Source organism: Phyllobates terribilis, unplaced genomic scaffold, assembly GCF_046119375.1.
Source record: "Phyllobates terribilis strain yellow unplaced genomic scaffold, ASM4611937v1 Scaffold_5__5_contigs__length_657084704, whole genome shotgun sequence".
Classification (NCBI taxonomy): domain Eukaryota; kingdom Metazoa; phylum Chordata; class Amphibia; order Anura; family Dendrobatidae; genus Phyllobates; species Phyllobates terribilis.
Window position 1 is genome coordinate 254,860,245 of NW_027362765.1, and position 19,656 is coordinate 254,879,900.

General features: G+C 43.9%; 1 protein-coding gene across 2 annotated transcripts in view; it reads left to right on the forward strand.

Moving 5' to 3' along the window:
- The first annotated feature begins 730 nt into the window (after positions 1-730).
- OTOP2 (otopetrin 2) overlaps positions 731-19,656 on the forward strand; it is a 92,952-nt gene continuing 74,026 nt past the window's right edge. Inside the window, exon 1 of one of the 2 annotated variants that reach the window (XM_073684066.1) lies at positions 731-946. The gene's annotated coding sequence lies outside the window, so the exon portion shown is untranslated. The remainder of the gene's footprint in view (positions 947-19,656) is intronic. The other variant, XM_073684065.1, reaches the window with a different exon arrangement.

The following is a 19,656-nucleotide window of genomic DNA, read 5'->3' on the forward strand; positions in this document are numbered from 1 at the left end:
CTGGGAGAAAAAAAACTAACACTACCCTAGAATCCAGTAATGTTTCATTGCTCTTTTGCTAGGTACTGATGTGGGAAGAAAATTTTTGCAAAATAGGCAGCTCTTGAAGCCCACTCAGCTCAGAAAACTGCTCCTGCAGTGTGTTCAGCTGTCTCCATAATCATCATCATCATCATATGAGTTGGTCACATTATTATTACGGGGGTCTGGCTACTATAAACAGATGTGTATAATCATGGGTCTGTAATTTTTAGGGGTGTATAAAAAGGGGCCTGCTCTGTCATCTGAAATTTTTTGCGGGTCTAATCTAATTTTTAGAGGTCTATATATACAAAATCGAATCACCAGTAAATGTTGAGGGATCTGATTACAAAAACAAGAGTTTATACTTAATTGAAGATATTTAAAAGTATATGGATTATAATGCAGTTTTTCAGAGCTTCGTATTTTCTTTAGATAAGATATAATTCTGATACAATTTTCGAACAATGATTAGCACTTGAATTTATTAAGATTTGAAAATCATTTAGCCAATTAATGTGCATAACATCATCTTCTTACCTCTTACCTCTCCCCCCTGCTCCTTGTACTTTGAGTTCGTACTTTGTGGAAAATCAAGAACCCCCCACTAGGCAGGTATTACAGATTACAGTAATCGTCCAGCCTGTGGGTGTTGGTTTCACTAGTGACACTTTCCTTGATACAGTGCTTTTAGATGCACACAGGCAAGACATCCTGTCACTGCTCTTCTGGGAGTGTCAATTATATAGAACCTGTTGGTCCACAACTTCTTAGCTCTCAGCCCAAGTTACTTTTCGGGAACTTCTGCAGCTTAAAACAATCAGGAAGGGCTGGAATAATTGGCTCACTCTCAGAATAAGGTAGCACTTCACAAATATACACTGCTCAGCACTGGTACTGTCACTTCATCTCTGACCTGCTGAAGGTAAGGACCTGTCCTTCAACACTGTAGCCTGATAGCATATGTGCCAAAATAATTACAAAGTAAGTCTATCATGTATAGACTTTTTTTGTTTACTTTTTTTGAGTATAATCATCACATTGTCTATTTAGGGTTTTACCTTATTACATCCTTGTATCTAAAAAGTCACTTTTGAATATTCTTGCATCTTAACAATGCATAATCATTAGGTGTAAATGCATCATTACAACTTTACTCCAATCAATCTGGATTTAATATTCACTTCAGCTGATACAGGGTTTGAACAATAGTTATTCCTGGAAATGTATAGTGGATGTTTCTGAATTTGGTGTTGGTTTGACCTTGTGTATTCTTTACTTTGGGTCCATCGCAGATCTTTCATATGTGATTTTCTAGCTGCCTTTGAAAGGTTACAAAATTTGCAGCCCATTGGGTCTTTTTCATGGTCTGTACATATATTAGTTTGATTAAGGTGTAAATGGGCTGTTCTGTTTCACAATGTGGTTCTCAAGATTGTGAATAATCGAACAGATGGTATTAATTGTCCAATAACTTTCCTATTAATATAAAGCTTTGAGGTTCAGGCTATAAGTATGTTTTTAGGCATTGGTCTGGAAGCCTTGGTGACTTTGTATTTCAGACAAGTAGCAGGAACGTCTTTTGGGATCATGTACTTTGACCAGCTCTGACGTAAAAGTAAACCAAACCAAAAATAAGACTATAGGACCCAGATATGTGCATGTATATAAACAGTTGCAATCAAAATTAGTCAACCCCCATTGTAAATTAAGTTTATTAGAATAATTTACATAATTGCCTTTGCTATCTTTTTGTATCCTTTCTCTTGCTTGTGCAAGACAATGATCCTTTTTTTTTATTTTTGGACCACTGTCTTGCCACTGTATACTTTCTTATAAGTACACTCTATGGACAAAAGTCTGGAGAAACATCACTTACTCACTCGCTGAATTCCGCTTTTATCTCAGTCCCATTGTCATAGGTGTATAAAATAAAGCACCTAGCCATAGAAATGGATAAACAAAATCATAAAAGTTGATTGTAGCTTGAGCAATTAAATTATAAATGCAGTATCTACCAACAGGCTTATATATATTTATAAACATCAACTCTAAAAAAGGTACATAGAATCATAGAATGGTAGAGTTGGAAGGGACCTCCTGGGTCATCTGGTCCAACCCCCTGCTCAAAGCAGGATTCACTAGATCATCTCAGACAGATGTCTGTCCAGCCTCTGTTTGAAGACGTCCATTGAAGGGGAACTCACCACCTCTCGTGGCAGCCTGTTCCACTCATTAATCACCCTAACTGTCAAAAAGTTTTTTCTAATATCTAATCTGTGTCTCTTCCCATTTAGTTTCATCCCATTGCTTCTAGTCTTTCCTTGTGCAAATGAGAATAAAGATGATCCTTCTACAATGTGACAGCCCTTGACATATTTGTAGACAGCTATTAAGTCTCCTCTCAGTCTTCTTTTTTGCAAGCTAAACATTCCCAAATCCTGCAACCGTTCCTCATAGGACATGGTTTGCAGACCAGTCACCATTCTGGTCGCTCTTCTCTGAACTTGCTCCAGTTTGTCTATGTCTTTTTTAAAATGTGGTGCCCAAAACTGTACACAGTATTCCAGATGAGGTCTGACCAAAGAGGAGTAAAGACCGATAATGACTTCACGTGATCTAGACTGTATGCTTCTGTTAATACATCCCAGAATTGTATTTGCCTTTTTTGCTGCTGCATCACACTGTTGACTCATGTTCAGTCTATGATCTATTAGTATACCTAAGTCTTTTTCACATGTACTGTTGCTTAGCTCTATTCCTCCCATTCTGTATATGCTTTTTTCATTTTTATTGCCCAGATGTAGTACTTTGCATTTTTCCCTGTTAAAAACCATTCTGTTGGTTGCTGCCCACTGCTCCAGTTTATTTAGGTCTTTTTGAATCCTCTCTCTCTCTTCTCTAGTATTAGCTATCCCTCCTAGCTTTGTGTCATCAGCAAATTTAATCAGTTTACCCTCAATTCCTTCATCTAAATCATTGATAAAGATGTTGAACAATACAGGTCCCAGGATGGAGCCCTGTGGTACCCCACTTGAGACATTCATCCAGCTGGATGTGAAGTCATTTACAACCACCCTTTGAGTCCGATCACTAAGCCAGTTATGAATCCACCTAACAGTTGCCTGGTCCATTGCATACTTGGTCATTTTTTCAATAAGGATGGTGTGAGATACTTTGTCAAATGCTTTGCTGAAGTCAAGATATACTATATCTACAGCATTTCCCTGATCCACCCAGTCAGTGATTCTGTCATAGAAGGAAATTAAGTTAGTCTGACATGACTTGTTAGTTACAAACCCATGCTGACTCTGGTTAATCACTTCATTCTTATCCATGTACTTACATACATGTTGTTTAATAATTTGTTCAAAGATCTTTCCTGGTATAGAAGTCAGACTCACCGGCCTATAGTTCCCTGGGTCCACCTTCTTCCCCTTTTTGAAGATAGGAACAACATTTGCTCTTCTCCAGTCTTCTGGGACTTCTCCTGTTCTCCAAGAATTTTCAAAGATTATGGAGAGTGGTTCTAAAATTTCTTCTACGATCTCCTTCAGTACTCTGGGGTGTAATTCATCTGGACCTGGAGACTTGAACTCATTTATGTTAGCTAAATATTCCCTCACAATCTTTCTGTTTACAGATAACTTGGATTCCTCTATTCCTTTAAAAGGACAGTGAAGATCAGTTGATGTTACATTTTCTTTCTGAGAGAAAACAGATGCAAAATAGGAATTAAAAAGTTCGGCCTTCTCAACATCCTCTCTTACCATTTCTCCATTTTCATCCTGTAAAAATCCTATAGCATCTTTGACTTTTCTTTTACTTTTGACATACCCCCAAAATCCTTTTTTTATTGCTTTTGACATCTCTTGCAAGCCTTAATTCATTGTCAGCTTTAACTACCCTGATACGTGCCCTGCAGGATCTGCAGACTGCATTATAATCTTCTTTAGATATGCCTCCCTCTTTCCATTTAATAAACATTTCTTTCTTTCTTTTTAGCATGTGTTTAAGTTCTGTGTTCATCCATCCTGGTTTCCTTAAATGCTTCCCATTCTTCCTACTTTTCGGGATTGTTAACGATTGTGCTTTGAGAATCTCATTTTTAAAAATTTCCCATCCTTCCTGGACATTTTTGTCCTTAAGGACATCCAGCCATTGTATCCCTCCTATTCTCTTTCTGAGTCTCTTAAAATCTGCCTTTCTAAAATCTAACCTTGAAGTTTGAGTCTTCACATGTCTTCCTCCTCTAGTTATCCAAAATTCTATAATAGCATGATCGCTGCCTCCTAGGGTCCCAGCCACCTTTACCTCCTCAACCATTTCCTCCCTGTTTATAAGGATTAGATCCAAAGTAGCAGATCCCCTTGTTTTCTCCCCTACCTTTTGGAAGATAAAGTTGTCAGCAAGAGAGGATAAGAATTTGCTTGACCTGTTAGTTTTACTTGAGAGAGATTCCCAACAAATGTCTGGATAGTTGAAATCTCCCATGACCACTACGTCATATTTTTTGGAGAACTTGGTCATTTGATACATAAAGAGTTCATCCATATCTTCAGCTTGCCCAGGTGGCCTGTAGTAAATGCCTACAATGGTGTCCTTTCCGTTGTTCTCTCCTTGTATTCTTACCCAAACAGTTTCCACAGAACTCCCAGTCTCTGAAGCTTCAATCTCTGTGCAGATATACGCTTTTCTAACATACAATGCGACACCTCCTCCTCGTTTATCAAGTCTGTTTCTTGCAAATAAGTTGTATCCTTTTAGCCTTGTATTCCAATCATGTGTATCGTCCCACCAAGTTTCAGTGATTCCAATGACATCATATTCCTTTTCCTGCATTAGTAGTTCTAATTCTCCTTGTTTGTTGCCCATGCTTTGTGCATTTGTATAAAAACATTTTAGTTTGTGATTGGTTTCTCTTCCTCCCATATTTTTATTATTTAAATTGTTTTGTCTTTGTTCTTCCTTTCCACTTCCAGTAGCAGAGATCTCAATAGTATTTGTCAGCTGTATGGCTTTTTCTGGCCTTTTGCTTCCCTTCCCACATTGTTCTAGTTTAAAGCTCTTCTGATGAGTGTAGCAAGGCGACTTCCAAATACATAAATTACCCAAAATTATCAAAGCACCAATGGTAGGATAAAAAGTTAGTCTATACCAAGCAATAGAAATGCTTATCCATAAATATTTCCCCCTGTTGGAACGACATGAGCCTGGATGCGCATTTCGAAGCAAACTTTCATCAAGGGTTGGTTCGACTTGATGTTAAAGGAACAGCCAGTTAATGGCGCAAACCTTCACCACTCTCTGATATGTTGGTCACCCTTCCAGCAGAAGTAAACATTTATGGGTTAGTATTTCTATTGCACCATATGACTAACTATTGTGTACACGTCTTATGCTAACATCAGTGGTTTGATAGTTTTGCGTATACTTTTACAGAGCTGCTATTAATATTAACTTTTGTAATGTATAAGCCTGTAGTGCAAACTATAATGCACTTCTACAATTTTGTTTATCCATTTTTATGCCAATTCAGTTGTTACCAGCCATCATCACATTTCAAACCATACAGGGACCACAGTACTGATTACACCCATATCACATATAAGCATTTACATCCAGGTACCTTACAAGTGATTTCTTCTCTGATTAGAGTCATTCTCATTCCTTTTTTCTCCATCTGGTAAAGACATAAAAGTGAATTTTCAGATCCACTGTTTGTCTCTGCAGACTTTTCTCTTCTCCAGCCTTGTGTAGCAAATCCTGACTCAATGCCCTTAAAAATAACAGTGGCATTATAATGAACCCTGAAAAAATATCTGTCTATGCTGTGCCCCTGAAAAAAATTATTGCCCCTCACTGTGTTCCCTATACAAAACATTACCCTACATTATCCCTCTTATTGTACATTTCTATAAAATATTGCCTCCTCACCAACCCACCCCATGAATTACACTCACAACACCATCCCCATTTATGGACTAAAACCACCATACCATCCCTCTTATGAACTACAACCACCACACTGTCCTCTCTTTTTATGAACCATATCCACCATACTGTCCTCTACTATAAAATATTGCATCCATACCATCCCCTCAGACGTTCTACAACTCCCATTTTGCCCCCTTATGAACTACAACTGCCACAATGTCCCCCTTATGAACTCCAACCACCTCACTGTCCATCCTAATGAGGTATATCTGCCACGCTATCAGCTCTTATGAACTATAACCACTAACACCATCCATCTATATGTCAATGGTACATATGAATCTACTATTCACTTCACAAATACTCTTCTGGATGAATAGGCAAAAATTCCTGCTAATGCAGTCCAAAATGTTATAGAAAGCCTTCAAAGAAGATGAATGGGATCTCATAATATTTCTAGTAGGAGTAAGGTATTGGTGTCCTAATAGTGTTTGTGAAATAATTTATACAGAAACAACACATAACCTCCACGCTTAATCAGTAGCATGATCGGAGAAAATAAAAGGAGGAGCCTTGTGTACCCTTATTGATCCAGAGGAAGGTTAATTGCTTTGATTTGGAAATGATCAATGTTAGATCATTTTGGTAGTGTTCACTTGGCATTTCATTGAGCATTACAATATGGTATAATTCTTGAGTTAGGTTTTACTTAGTGTGAATACAAACCTTCCAGCACAACTGATTTATACAGTATAATGTATTTACTGTCTTGTACCTTCCCCTTTCTTTGGCAACATGTTTATAAAAATCACAAAAAAGCAAACATAAGATTTTAGCTTATTTTTTGTTGTGCATCTACCATAGCAATTTGATTAGTTGTTAATAACATATTTAAATACGAGTACAACACTTTACATGGAGCCTGTAGAGATATCGGGGCAGGCTTTATGCCTGAAAAATATTGATGATGGCAAAGGACGCTTTACTAGGGCAGGTCATTTGTTTGAAACTGAGGTATTAAAAGCTCCGGAATCTCAAGATTTAAAAACTTTAAGGATGCAATTATACAGTACTCCTAGCAAAGGACCTGAGAGTGTGGCGGGACTCAACGATGATACCTTGGGGTCTTTGCAATAAAAAGATTCCTACTTTTGCATATGCACACGATTTTCTGGATAAATGGAGCAATACATTATCAGAGTGTTCCATTAAATTGATGGACTTGATTATTAATACTCTTGAACAATGGATATTCGACTCAGAGATTAAAACCTTTTAAACATCATTGTCACTTTATAAATCACAACATAAGAACATTTAAAAATTTGGATGATAAAATCAGTCAAAATTTAGTTGAACTAGAAGATACTATCATTGATACCAAAAGGATGAAGTTCCTTCGGGGCGTAACATATTACCAACAAAATGCGTATATATGTCTGGAAGAAAAAAAGAAGAGGGTACCTTTACCCCAAAATCTGACATTAAATTGCAGAGAAATGATAAAAAACATGCTCAAATTGTTTGCTTGGGTGACACATAAAATACTATGTTGCATATGACGCGCCCCCTGGGCCATATTCTTTAGGGGAAATATCCGGAGCCGGATCAGATGGGAGTTGTAGTCTTCCGAGTGGCTGTGACCCGGTCCGTGCCCAGGGTGTCAAACTGAGTTGTATGTGGCAGTCCTACAGATGTTACTAAGTTCTTAATGTCGACTACGCCACCCGTTGTATTGCGGTCACTATGGCCGCCGCTGCAGCAGGGTCCGCTGAGGCTGATGGTGTAGGTGCAGCTATTGATGGTATAACCCCCAACGGGTGGGGTATAGCCTCAGGGGGATCAGGTGCAGAGGATGGGGGTTGTGGTGATGCAGTGTAGACGGCAATCAGAGACAGAGTCGGGTTATGCAGTTTAGGATGTTTACTCACTGCTGATGTTCTGGTCACTCCAGCTTCGAGTGACCTCCCGAGCCGTGCTGCGTCCACCAGGTTCTGGATCCAGCCAACTCCCAAATAAGTCCGGAGCGTGACCCTGAGCTCTCCTTCTGTCCTTTCTCTGGCCGTCCCCACTATTGATCCACCCAGGTCCAGCTCCCTCGGGCCTTCTGTTGGGAGACCCTTGGCCTTGGGTTCCCTGACCCTCCACGTGGTATGCCTTCGTGGTGGATGTGGTGGGTGACCGTGGCAAACGCTGCCCACGGCCTCCGGTCTCTGGCTGGGGTGTGTTTTTGCCCCCACCAGCTTGGGTTCCGGTACCCTGTGCCGACTCTTCACCCGGGGATTTAAGTTGGGTTCTTGGAGTCCTTTTCTTCTGTTTCCCCCTCTGGGTCTCTCTTTCTCCTCTCTCACTCTGGGTCTCTCTTCTCCTCTGCTCGCTGACTTTCTCTCTGCAACTGACCCTGTTCTTAGTTGGTGCCCACCTTATATACACCCTCTATGTGTGAGCTCAGGTGACCAGCACCCAATGAGCTCCTATCTTTACCCAGGCTGCTCCCCCTATCTGCCCCTACACTACTTGGGATGTACCACCCCCCTCCCACTCCAGCCAGGAACAGACTCGGTCGTACCTGCACATTTCTAAGTGGGAGTACCGTCGGTCTGCTCCTCGGAAATGGGATGTGTGTAGTGCATGCAGCCTACCGAGCTCAGTTTCACACTCCTTCCTTACCCGGGAGTGGAATATCACACCTCTGGGTTGAGGTGCAATACCCCTGTAGCAGCCGAATCCTCAGGGTGCTACATTCCCCCCTGGTAAATCACAGCACGTCCTCGGGCTGTAAGACATAAACAACACCACAAACATACATTTTTTTTTTTCATAAACATATAAAACATATAAAACATCATATAAATTAGCAGCATCAATAAAACTTTTTATAATAAACATTCTCGTCGTCTCTTGTTCCTCCTTCGGTCACTGGGCAACTGTTGACCGGGCAAAGTGCGACAGTCTTTCTAGAAAAATGATTTTCCTATAAAACCGGTAGGGGGCGCTTTAGGACGCGCAACTATATACAGGGATATGGCCGCTCTCAGTCCTCGGCCAGTTAAGGAGGGAAAGGGAATGGCTGCTCACAGTCCTCAGCCTGTGGGATTAAGGTAAACGGGTAAACAGTTCACTCAGCTGGTCCCAACGGGGACTATATTAGCAATAACAGTTTCTTTATACCCCGATCGGGTAACTATTTACAGCACCTGCTCCGCTGTACTCAACAACGTCTTCCTACTGCTCCTTCTTTGGGGATCTCAGCTTCAGACCCGTCCGGATCCTCTTGCTCTTCCTCCTCACATCGCAGCTCCTCCTCTGTCAGGCGATGCACATGGAGGGCGTAAGGTCCTTTGGCACACTTGTGCCGGGTAAAGGTGACCTCGTCCCCGATATAAAGGTCACGACCTCTGTGCCCCTCCGGCAGATGGGACTCCACATCTCTGCGCGTGACAAAGACGTTGCCGGGGGTGTTGTGGTCTCTGATGAAGCCCCACCCATGCTGCATATTGAACTTAATTACAGTCCCGGTGGTGCGGGGACTGTGCGCTGCACGGGGGTCCCTCCTGGTTCGGCTCTTCTGCTCGGTGCTCCTTATTTGGGCCTGTTGTTCCCGGACCCGCCTCTCTCTCCGCTCCCTCGCAAACTCCTCGAGCTGCTGTCGGCAGCACTCAGCACGCTCCGCTGCAGCTGCCCTGGTTTCCTGAGTGAACCCCATTAGGTCTTCTCCGGTGGGGTCCCACTCAAATTGGGTCTCTTCAAGCGGGGGCGAGATCCTTATCACGGGCTTCGGAGCCGGAATCAGGGGTGCACACATGGCCCCAACTCTCCTCTGGTGCTCCAGTTCATAATATTTCTGGGGCCAGATGAAAGGCTGCCCGTCCGGCCACGTGTGCTGGGCAAACAAGTCCTCTCCCAGACGCGGCACCCTTGGTTTTACGGGTGCGGGCGCGGTGGTGGTGGCGCCCGGGTTGCCCAGGCCTTGCGGCCAGGCCTGGGGCACCTGGAAGGTGAAGGGCACCGTTAGGACGGCGGCGCCCTGGGCTACCTGGCCTTGCGGCCAGGCCGGAGGCTCCGCGGAGGTAGGGGGCGCTGTTGGTGATGCGACGCCCGGAAATTCTAGGCCCTGCAACCAGGCTGGTGTTACTTCCTGTTTTGCCACGCTCGGGGTCGGTGCGCATGGCGTCACAGGGGTCGCGGCGGCGGCTTCCGGTTGGGGCCTAGTCTGCGTCGGTGACATGGCGTTTTCAGGCACAGCAGGGGGACTTTCGGGCTCTGCGACGGGGAGCTGGGGCAGGTAAGCGGTGTCCCGGTTTGGGGTATAGACGTCCCCTTTACCTGCCTCCATGCGTTCGGCTCCCTTCTCGGCGCCGTCTCCGGCCTTGGGTCCTCCCGCGCCATCCTCAGAGGCGGTCTGTCTCCTCATCTTGGCTGGCGTGCTCCGGGTCTTGGTTTGCTGGGCCATCTCTCGGCTCCACTCCGCCAATGTCTCTCGCTGTACCCGGGCCATCCTCCGTGCGAGGCCCTCCAGGGCAGTCTGTGCACACTCCCGGTCTCGGGGGAGCTGTGCAAGGACCTCCACTAGGCCTAGTGGGGTCGTGGTTTCCAGCAGGCTCCTGACCAACGGGTCGGTGCTGCTCTGCTCTTCTTCCAGCAGGCTCCTGGCCAGCGGGCCGGTGCTGCTCTGCTCTCTCGCCATCTCCGGGTGAGCTTCTCTGCTACTCTTCTCCAGGCTTCCTGCCTCCGGGTGCGCTCGCTCCAGACTGCTCCAGGCGGCACCCATCTTTGTTCTCTCCTTTCGTCTCCTCCCACTTCGAGGGCGGTCCCGGGGCCACTGGGTGACTGTCAGCTCCAGGGGCGGTTCTTTCACGCTGACAGACACCTCTAGCATCACAGTCTCTGTTGGTGGGGGCGGTTTCCACTTTTGGCGCCATTTTCGGTCCTGGCCCACGATGGGAGGTGGCCTCTCGCCACCCTCTGGCACGCCCATAATGGCGTCCGCTCTGGCAAGGCGGGAAATCCTTGGAAATGGCGGGAACCGCTTCCCAGTGGCGGGAAACTCTGCAGATGGCGGGAAAAAGTTGTTAATGGCGGACACCCGGCGGGAATCGATCTGTGATGGAGTCCGATGGCGGGGACCCTCCGGAACCGGCAGGAGACTTCTTTTTGAGGTAAACGCGATCTTTTCTTCAGGCACGCAGTACCCGGGTGTTGCGGGCACGTAATCCTGCCGACTACGCCAAAGTTGACGCGCCCCCTGGGCCATATTCTTTAGGGGAATACCCGGAGCCGGATCAGATGGGGGTTGTAGTCTTCCGAGTGGCTGTGACCCGGTCCGTGCCCAGGGTGTCAAACTCAGTTGTATGTGGCAGTCCTACAGATGTTACTAAGTTCTTAATGTCGACTACGCCACCCGTTGTGTTGCGGTCACTGTGGCCGCCGCTGCAGCAGGGTCCGCTAAGGCTGGTGGTGTAGGTGCAGCTTTGGTGATATAACCCCCAACGGGTGGGGTATAGCCTCAGGGGGATCAGGTGCAGAGGATGGGAGTTGTGGTGATGCAGTGTAGACGGCAATCAGAGACAGAGTCGGGTTATGCAGTTTAGGATGTTTACTCACTGCTGATGTTCCGGTCACTCCAGCTTCGAGTGACCTCCCGAGCCGTGCTGCGTCCACCAGGTTCTGGATCCAGCCAACTCCCAAATAAGTCCGGAGCGTGACCCTGAGCTCTCCTTCTGTCCTTTCTCTGGCCGTCCCCACTATTGATCCACCCAGGTCCAGCTCCCTCGGGCCTTCTGTTGGGAGACCCTTGGCCTTGGGTTCCCTGACCCTCCACGTGGTATGCCTTCGTGGTGGATGTGGTGGGTGACCGTGGCAAACGCTGCCCACGGTCTCCGGTCTCTGGCTGGGGTGTGTTTTTGCCCCCACCAGCTTGGGTTCCGGTACCCTGTGCCAACTCTTCACCCGGGGATTTAAGTTGGGTTCTTGGAGTCCTTTTCTTCTGTTTCCCCCTCTGGGTCTCTCTTGCTCCTCTCTCACTCTGGGTCTCTCTTCTCCTCTGCTCGCTGACTTTCTCTCTGCAACTGACCCTGTTCTTAGTTGGTGCCCACCTTATATACACCCTCTATGTGTGAGCTCAGGTGACCAGCACCCAATGAGCTCCTATCTTTACCCAGGCTGCTCCCCCTATCTGCCCCTACACTACTTGGGATGTACCACCCCCCTCCCACTCCAGCCAGGAACAGACTCGGTCGTACCTGCACATTTCTAAGTGGGAGTACCGTCGGTCTGCTCCTCGGAAATGGGATGTGTGTAGTGCATGCAGCCTACCGAGCTCAGTTTCACACTCCTTCCTTACCCGGGAGTGGAATATCACACCTCTGGGTTGAGGTGCAATACCCCTGTAGCAGCCGAATCCTCAGGGTGCTACACATACATCGGATAATCTATCAGATTCCTTCATCTCATCTTATCAGGTCACACAGACTCCTTCAGTAAGTCAACAAGTGATTGTCTGAATAGAAGCATAGCACAATTCCAAAAAATGGTGGACCAGAAAGAAATAAAGGAGAGTATTGTAATTTATCTAGTTACCATATATTTTATCGTAATCACAGACTGATTTATTTAGGACAATTCTAGATGTTAACAGGTTGGCAAGGAACTTTGCAGTCAAAAAACACTTTAAATCATGTGACTTGGAGACAAATGTTGATGTGGACAGGGCGGTAGTGCTACTATGGACTTTGGACAGAATGCTAACACTGTAGATACAAGCAATACTATGGATGATAATTGTGATTTCTAACTGTGTGCTTTATACTAGTATTGAAGACCAGAGACATTTTCTTTTATTACAGAGTTTACAATGTGAATCTATGCAGAGCAATAATGAGTTACATTTGTCCATCTCCAGGAGTAATCCTGATTTCTGCGTTGTGGCTACTTGGCCTTTAGCCATGGATGGATTTCAGGGACTGGTGGTGGAGAAGTTAGTTAAAGGGAACCGGTCACCAGTTTTGTCATATAACAACTAAAACTATGACCTTATTCAGCGCCAGTGCTGCATTCCATAAATGCTTATATAACACCCTGACACCCCCTGTGACTCCCCCAAAAATCTCCCACGCTGTATTGAAATCAGGTCGATCCGATGCGATGGGCATGGTTTCGGGCCTCTCTGTCCCCCCCCGGCTGGTGCTCACCATCCTCCTTCTTTAATTGACGTGGAGGATGGCTCGTGTCATCCACGTTGCTGGGCGAAATCTTGAATCACTGCTCTCGCCTCCGCATTATGCTTTGCCCTACTGTGGGCACATGCACACTTATGTTTTCGGTTCTGCCCGCAGTAGGGCAAAGCATAATGCGCAGGCGCAAGATTTCGCCCGGCAATGTGGATGACGCAAGCCGTCCTCCATGTCAATCAAAGAAGGAGTACGGTGAGCAGCAGCCGGGGGGAGAGATGGAGAGGCTGAAAGCACATCCATTGGACCGGACCGACCCGATTTCCGTAAAGCGCGGGAGAACTTAAAAAGGTTTTTGGGGAGTCAGGGTGTTATATAAGCATTTATGGAATGCAGCACTGGTGCGTATTAAGGTCACCATTTTAGTTGTTATATGACAAAACTGTTGACAGGTTCCTTTTTTATCAGTTGTTACTGTGGGTACATGTAATTTCATTAGTAAACTAACTACATCTGAGAAAGTAAATTTAGAGGAACTCGGGAACAAAGAAGACCTATTGATAAAGGAAGGAGACTAAGGTGGTTTAGTGGCTATTTTGGATTCGGGTCTTTATAAAAAAAACACCTAAATATGGACCTATTAAGTCATACTAATGCTTACCGTAAAATAAAATAGGAACCCACAGCAGAATTCTCAGTGCACCTTGGGAATCTACTTCAAACAGTTATGTCTCTGGGTGTTATTACCACAAAAATTGCAGACTATCTTGTCACAATTTTCCTACTTATTCAAAAGTACACAAGAATTTGTTTCTCACTTTCAGGCCTATCGTTGTGGGGACAGGTTGCCACAATGTACGTTTGGGGGCTTAGCTGGATCATTGTCTACAACATTTGGTCCTGCAAACACCCAGTTACTAAAGGGATAGCAAAAACGTTTTGTATGTCATGGATAAGCTCTGTTGGTATGAGGATCATGAGTTTGCCTCATATGATTTTGTCATTGTATTCATCTATACCCCAGGCTTTAGGCGTTAAGCTTTTGAAATGTTACTTGAATACTTACAGTACTTAGAGTAATGAATTTCTTTCTTGGACATTGAATTGTCAAGCCAATTGTCATTTGTGGTATCTCAATACAGAAAAGAGGTGTCTAGAAACTCTCTCAGCCACATATTGTCTTCCAAAGCATGTCAAATAAAGTATCCCTTATTGTGAAGAAGTAAGATTAAGACGTGATGACACCAATGATAGCAATTTTGAAGTAAAGTCGGAAATACTTAGGAATGTCTAAGAGCATTATTTGATGAGGCTAGAAATAGAGTGTGAAATTTAATACAGAGTGATCTCATTAAAGAATAAACTCCTGATAAAGGTTGAAGTGAATCCAAACAGGATGTGACATTTGTGAGAGCATACATCAGTTTCCTGAAGTAAAGTGTATCATGACTAAATCTTAGCCCATTTTGTATCAGTACACATAGTTAAGAGAAATTCTAAGTCCAGGTACTTAAATAGTATCTAGGCGATCACCGACTTTCGTCTGAACAAACAATCTTGTTTGTCATATACTGGCTTCTATAAATGTGAATGCAATAAGTATACAAATAGGGAAGGACTTAGTTTCTTTTTCCAATAGTTGGGGGGTTCATGCTATAGATTGCCACATGTACAATGTGTCATCTAAAATATGTGGGTTGCATATCGAATGCCTTAAATGTAGGTAAAAATGAGAGTTATGTGAGCAACCCTAATACTCTTAATGTTGCGATGTTCTCTCGCGATTTCAAGCAACAACACAATGGGGATAATATTAATTTGAGGTTCAGTGGGATAGAAAATGTATACCACCCTGGACATGGGTATGGCAGTATGGTAGTGTGGCTGGGTGTTCATCTGCTAGGGAGGGTGGTCCTGTGACCTCTTGATTCCACATGGGTGGGCGGTGGAGAGGACTATGGGCAGTCAGTGCTTGGCATGTGCTGGATGCAGTATGGGTGCATCCCCCCCAGGCATTTTTTGTGTTTTGCTACCTCATAGCCTGGAATTTCACAGTTCTTTTGAGGGTTTGGATTAATGTTTGGGCTTTGACTAGGCCACTTCAAAACACGCTTCCCCTTAAGCCACTCGAGTGTTGCTTTAGTAGTACGCTTTGGGACATGGTCTTATTGGAAGGAGAACCTCTGTCCCAGTCTCAAATCACTGACAGACTGAAAAAGGTTTTGCTCAAGAATATCCCTGTATTGCGCAAGATCCATTTTCCCCTCGACTTTGACCATTTGCCCTGTCACTGCTGCCGAAAAACATCCCCAATGCATGATGCTATCACCATTATATTTCACTGTGGGGATGGGGTTCTTTTGGTGATGAACTATGTTGGTTGGCACTAGACATAGCGTTTACCTTGGTGGCCAAAAAGTTCAAATTTGGCCTCATTTGACCACAGCACCTTCCTCCACACATTTGGAGCATCTTCCACATGTCTTTTGGCAAACTCAAAATGTGCCTCTTGCTTAATGGTGTTGCAGCCTCTGTGGCCTTTCAGAAAAGGTATGTATATATTGACAGACCATGGGACACTTAGATTGCACACAAGGGGACTTCCGTTCACCAAGCATGTGACTTATGAAGGGAATTTTTTGCACCAGAAATTTTTAGAGGCTTCTTTGCAAAACGGGTGAATACATATGTACATGGCATTTTTTAGTTATCTGATCCCATAAATTTAATTTATGCCTATATTTTTCTCATTTCACCAGCTTAGATTATTTAGTGCTGATGCATCACACACAAATAGGATTACAGAAATATTTAAACACAGGTTGTAATGTAACAAAATAGGTAAAAAGCCAAAAGGGGGCAGGGGAGTGAATACTTTCACAAGCCATTGTATGCCTTAACAGTGGAATAAAATCAGTTTGTTTTGCTGCTAAAATCTAAAAATGTTATCAAGCATATATATTTCTTAATCTGAAAAAAATATCCATTGTTCGTTGACATTTATAAATGACTTTTGCATATATGGTTTTAAAGAGGACCTGTTTCTAGATGAAAAGTGGCCAATTTTTGTTCTTATTTTAATTCCACTGCTCCTCCTGTGTTTTTTTATGTTTTTTTTTTTTAAATCTGCTATTTGGTTCCAGAGAACTGATCCCCTGATATATCCAGTTTGCTTGGTTTTTAATTCGCCACATGATTCCGGAGATATGGGCCTTTTTATTTCGTGCTAGTTATTATGGTCTTTACCAAGGGGGCGGGGGTAATAATATAAAGCAGTTTAAAGACAAGCCCCTAAAGAGTCTTGTGAGTCATGCCCCCTAAGTATAAACTAAAACTAAAAAAATTAGAGCTAAGTAAAAAGGCCCATATCTCTGGAATCATGAGGTGAATTGAAAAAAACTTGGAATACTCAGAGGATCAGCGGGTATAAAATAAGAGAAAAAACGTGCCACTTTGGACCTGGTGACAGGCCCTCTTTCGCTGTATCCCACCTTCATTGTGAATCATTAGTTTCATTATAACAGCATTGTAAAAGGGTATGGGGGTGTCTGGGAGTTTGCTCTCAGCCATGACTAAGGTTTAATTACTGAAATATGCTGGCGTGATCAGAGGATCCTGTTCTGTTGTTACGTTTTTACTGCAACATAGAAAAACTTAAGTGATGTTTATTTGGAAATTCTTTGATTGCTGGATCTTCTATTTTCTCCATTATAAGCAAACAGTGATAGAAGCTGAATCTTTCAGTTTCTTTGAGTAAATGTAAGGGTTGCAAAATCAGAAATTGATTTTTCCAAAAGAATAGTCTTCTAGTGCAATATTTAGTGCTCTTTATATAGTCATGAATAGTAACACTCTTTATCTCCAAGGAAAGATAACTTGCTTAAAGGGGTTGTCTACTACTTTATAATACCCCCCCCAATGTATCCCCCTGGGGCCCCTAAGACTTTTTGTAAATACCTTCCGTTGCAGATAATGCCTGTGAGTGGCGCTATCATTGGCCACTCACAGGCATCACGTGACCCCGGCTGCTGCCGGCTCTGACATCCGCTGACGTCACGACAAGTGCTGGCAGCAGCCGGGGGTCTTTGTCTTCCTGGTTCCATGGTGGATGCCAGGCTGTGGGCGGGGTTACCCCCCCCCCCCGTGTCACACCCGGCATCGGCATCCACCGCGCGCTCTGCCTCTCCCTATTCATTGGGAAAGTGCGCTGTGGATGCTGGGTGTGACCGGGGGGGTAACCCTGCCCACAACCCAGCAGCCACTGCGGGGACCCCAGCGCTGAGTCATGCCTCACTTGTCGTGACATCAGCGCGGGGTCACGTGATGCCTGTGATCGGCCAGTGATAGCGCCGCTCACAGGCAGAAGCAGCAACAGAAGGTATTTACAAAAAGTCTTAGGGGCCTCGGGGGGATATTATAAAGTAGTGGACAACTTCTTTAACTTTTTCTATGATTAGGTTACTGCTCACAGCCAACAGCTCATATGCACGTATGTAATGATATTTAAGAACCTGCAAATTTTAGTGTCCCTGTCAAATAAAGTTTTGAAATTGGGGTAGAGGCCAAGGGTCCATGGGAAAAAAAGCCCCTGAGCCAGATGCATTTATGTTTTGCTCGATATAAGGTAACTGCTGCTCAAAGTCTTAAAGGGTTATTCCTATCTTTATAAATGAATATTGTTGGATAGTGCTTGTAAATGCAAGCAGTTTTGCAATTCACTGCTTATTAGTTTTGGGGATATTAACACTTTTCTTTTGTTTACCGCTTGTTGCCTTGGAGACCGACCACCACTGCTCTAGACAGTAGAACATGCGCACTACTTACAAGCTCTTTTCTAATGAGCTCGTAAGCACTGTTTCGAAGCTGGCTGGGATCACTGGAGAGTAATGTGACCTCCTAATTTCAGCCAGCTTCAGTGCAGTATTTATAAGCTTGACAGCAGCAGTGGTTGGTTTCCTAGGCAACGAGCTGTGTCCAAAATAAAAGTATTAATATCAGAAGAATGATCTGCAAATTTTAATAGCCAGTAAATTGCAAAAATGCTTTTTTTTACAAGTGCAATCTGACAGTATCGATGTACATGACGATAGGAATAACTCTTTAAAAAAACAACTATGGGGGTAGAGACATGACTATCACTGCCAGGGGGCCCATGCCACTCTCATTCCTCTCTGCTTTAAAATTTATTTCCATAGTTTATTCTGACGTAATCCATACTTCCCAACTTCCCAGGATTCAGCAGGGCAGTTCAGAATTTGGTAAGCTGTCCCATAAGGTTGGGAGTATGTCCTGACCTCAACTGTATCTGCATCCTCAGAACAAAGATACAGTTTAATAACAATGGTGGAGCAGGCAGCCATCAAATTCCTTCTTTACCATTCCTTTTGGGTAGAGACTGAAGGACCTGCGAGGACTTAAAGCATACCTCCCAAGTTTTAGAAGAGAGAGAGAAAAGGGTTAATCATGCAGCAAATTTTGGCCACGCCCCTAGCCACATCCAAGCCACACCCATTTACCGTTTCTTTCTACCCTGGCAGGAGGAGATGTGAGAGGGGCGGTAGCAGTAAGGGACATTCAGCAAACGCCTGAGACTGCAGGGTGTGGACCGAAATTCAGGACTGTGCACTGTGTCCAGGACGTTTAGGAGTAGAGATGAGCGGTGTGATTCATGGGACTTCGGTCCAGCGTCCAGGTCAGTGCTACCTGGCGGCTGGATGGGAGGTCTGCAAATCTCTTACCTTCTAGCGCCCCCCCCAGGTCTGGTGTGACATCACCTGTGCGTCATGCTCATCTCCAGTGGAGACCTATGGATTTGTCTCTTTGTTTTTTAGTCATAGCAGCCAGAAGGTTCTTATTTTCATGTTAACTTTACTATATGACATCTGGCTTTTTGTGTCTATAAGGCCGTGTTCACACATTGCCTAAATAGTGTTTCTCTTTTTGTTTTTCTGTAGGTACCAACACCAAACTACACAATACCAATCTTCTCTGGTTATTGTATTTTTTATGCCTTTTTCTCCTTTTTTGATGGGCTTTTGGTGCAGATTGTAAGCTTTTTTATGTGCTTTTTATAGCACTGAAAAACTTTGATTCTGCACTTAAAAAAGTAACTGCAGATATTTACATGCATTTTTTAGGCTCCACATAGAAACCTCTAGAGAAAAAAAGCACCAAAACTGCACAGTTCAGCAGCGTCTTCAGACGCACACGGAGCGCAATTTTCATGAAAACACATCCATGTAAAAAAAATGCCATTGCAATTTTAAGTGCAGAATTAAAGCTTTTCTGTTCTGTTAAACAAAGCATTAAAAATGCTGCTTCACATCTGCACCGAAAGCGCAGCAAATAGGGTGGAAAATGCATAAAAAAATGCAGCAAACATGCAATTATCAGAAATTGTTATTGCGTTCAGTGGTGCAGACACATGCAGAAAAAAAACAGTTTAAAAAAAAAGCTGTATTTAGGTTACGGGAGACAAGGCCTCAGTGTTACATTTTTATTACATTTTTTATGGGTTTAATGGAGAGAA